Source organism: Nannospalax galili, unplaced genomic scaffold, assembly GCF_000622305.1.
Source record: "Nannospalax galili isolate Female #2095 unplaced genomic scaffold, S.galili_v1.0 scaffold18, whole genome shotgun sequence".
NCBI classification, from domain to species: domain Eukaryota; kingdom Metazoa; phylum Chordata; class Mammalia; order Rodentia; family Spalacidae; genus Nannospalax; species Nannospalax galili.
This window is the reverse complement of record NW_008346548.1, coordinates 4685336-4688383: the sequence shown is the minus strand read 5'-3', so window position 1 is coordinate 4688383 and position 3048 is coordinate 4685336.

The window sequence follows — 3048 nt, the reverse complement described above, 5'->3', positions numbered from 1 at the left end:
GACTTCCCTGCTCAGGACTCGAACCTGAGACTTGTTACGAGGGCCTTCCTCGTATGAAAGTCTGCCTCCACCCGTCTTTTGTTTTCCAGGCGTCCCCCCTTGAATCCGGGACGAGCCCCCAAAATGTTAGGGTCTGTGACTCGATGGGTCCCCTCCAGATAACAAATACACGGGATTGGAGATGTAAAAATCAAGCAGAGTCTTTACTCTCCAGCCTGCTGGGGTCGACCGGTTTCCCAAGACATGCAAGTCTGGTCAGAACGATCGACCCCCATTCAGTTTCAGGTACAGATTATATAGGCCCACATAGTCATTACACAAAAAGCATTCCTCAGCAGACACTTTGATGAAACATCTTCTAAAAGCTATAGTTTCGGTTAAACATCTTTTCCAGGAAGGCTAGATCTGGTGTAAGCCTGGTGCAACTTCCTTCTCTTTGTTCCTTATCGGTTATCTGGTATGTGCAAACAGGCCTACAGGACACATTGTAAATCAACTGAGTCTGGGGTCCAGGGTCCAGGGTCCAGGAAGGAGGTTTACAGCACTTCAATTCTTAGCATTTCAACTAGGTTAATCATCCATGTGTGGTAGATACAAATCAGGCAGAACAGGCAAGCTTAGCAAGTAAATCTAAATCAACATTTTAAACAGAGTTTTCTATCAAAATGCAGAGTTCTTACAGCATTCATCAAGGTATTTCATTTTTTTTCCCAACAATAGGTAGCTATACAGTGGTAAAATACCGTAGAGAGGGGTTGGTATTATTCACAAACTGGGACATTCTGAGGGTCTTGGAATGTACCTCCCATGAATGAACAAGAGCTGCATTTGAATTACCTTTTCTAACAACCTTAAGAGTTGCAAAAGCAACTGAAGAAGGAAGGAGTACCCAGGCCCTACTTTAATTTTGATCAGGCTGCTTATTGGGTGTTATGTGCAGAGTAAGCTATTGCATGTCAGAGACAAAAGACAGAGGGAGGGCTCCCTGAAGGCAGAAATAAGGGAGCTAGAGAGGACAGCCTGGCTGAAAATTCAGTTCTTTCTTTCATGGCTGTTCAAGCTAGTAGACAAAATTAAAGGTAATAGTTCTTCACAGACAGAAGTTTTTAAAACAGAAAGTAACTTTTTAAAAATTATTTATTTAATAACCATATAATTAAAAGTAGTATTTCATTACAACAGCATTGACATATTCAATAACAATTTCCAGAGCTAAGATGCATCTCTTTCAAAATTGGCTGTAAATTTTTAGGTTTACAGTTGAATTGATACAGTTATACAATATTGTACTCCATATAACCCCTATAAGACATAAAATTAAATGAGGTTTTAACCTTTAAAAAAGATCTCCATTTCATTATTAAAATACAGTTTCATACAGAAAAAATCATTTTTAATACAATTGACACTACTATGCTCATGTGTTTCTAATTGCTATATATCTGATTATTACGAGTCACAGTTAATTTCTGAGCTACTTGGCATCTGAGCATGGATATAAAGTCATCAGGTAGATTTCAATGGTAATGTTTTTCACATCTACTAATTATTAAGGAGCAAATTTCTATGCTTTGAAGAATTATCACTACCAGAAAGTAACATTTAAAGGTAAAGATAAACTTGAAAAGAAAGAGAAAGCCATAGAAACACGTCTACAAAGGACTGAAAAAGATAAATTAAAAATTCTCTAAAAATTTGCACCTAGATAAAAGAGAAACTATCACATGCACATTTACATGGGTAAAATAAAATGAATGGGGAAAAAAAAAACTTATGAGTCAGAGGAAGTGAGAAAGAAAATTAAAAAAAAATGCCTAAGGTGAATGAAAATAAGGGGAATAGTCATTAGCCTGTAAATTAGAGGTAGAGATTAGAGTGGGGATTAAGAAGAGAAGAGTGAAAGATATATTTTGAGTCATCATGAACAGAACAAGTACTCCTTAGGTGAGTAAGGATGGGGGACTAGCTGCAACCCCCCCTCCGCATTACTTGCGAATTCTTCTTAAAAAAAAAACTAACAGGATGAGCTCTTTTATCTTTTGAGATCATTTTAAAAGCCCCCAGGCCACTGTAGGAAAGGGAAGGAGAAGGAGGCATTACACCTTAGGAGCAAGAATTCCTGATGGAGAACATCTTGAGGGAGGGTGTTGTAAATAGAGTCTCATTAGCACAGGCAGGTTTGTTGCCTGATTAATTATGGAGCACTTGATAATGTCCTGAAGTCATGGAAATCAGGAGGAAAGGCACAGATAATTGAATGGGATTGAAGAACTGGCAACAGTAAGAGCATCATTTACATATTTTTGCTGATGTTCTTCTTGTTGGCACCTGCCCTTGTCACAGTGGACTCTCCTAGGTTTCAACAGCTTCATTTTGTGCTGGGAGAGAAGAAGTGCTATGGAAAGAACATGTGAGGAAGAACGGTTGTCCCCAATAGAACTCAGTGTTAAAGGGGTTTGCTGCTACTTCTGTCACTGTACGGTATTCCATGCATTCATCTCTTCCCTGATCATGCAAGTCATGGTCTGCTTCTTTCAGTAGTCAGAGTGGGTGTGTGTGACAGTGGTTCTCAGAATGTCAATATGAGTTGTTCAGGTCAGTATAACCCACACAAGTCTCCATTAAAACATTCTGTGCTGGTACTCATTTGCCTACTTTCCTGAGTCAAACAAGTCAAATTTCTGTCTCATACCTTGTAATAAAAATATTATCAAAGTGTAATGCTCAACAGCTTCCTCTTTGCATGATAATGTGCACATGCCTTTAAAACTAGGAATTGGAGCTGAGGGATGGCTCAGTGGGTAAAGCACTTCCCACGCAAATGTGAATGCCTGAATTCAGATCCCTAAAAACTATATAAAGCTGGATGCAGTGGTGTTCATGTATAATCAGTCCCAGATCTCCTACACAGAGTTGGGAGGCGGGCAGGAGAATCCTTGGAAACTCACAGGGCAGCTAGCCTGACATCAACAGCAGTGAACAAGAGGCACTGTCTCAAACAAAGAAGTCAAGGACCAACACCTGAGATTATCCTCTGGCTTCCTCATG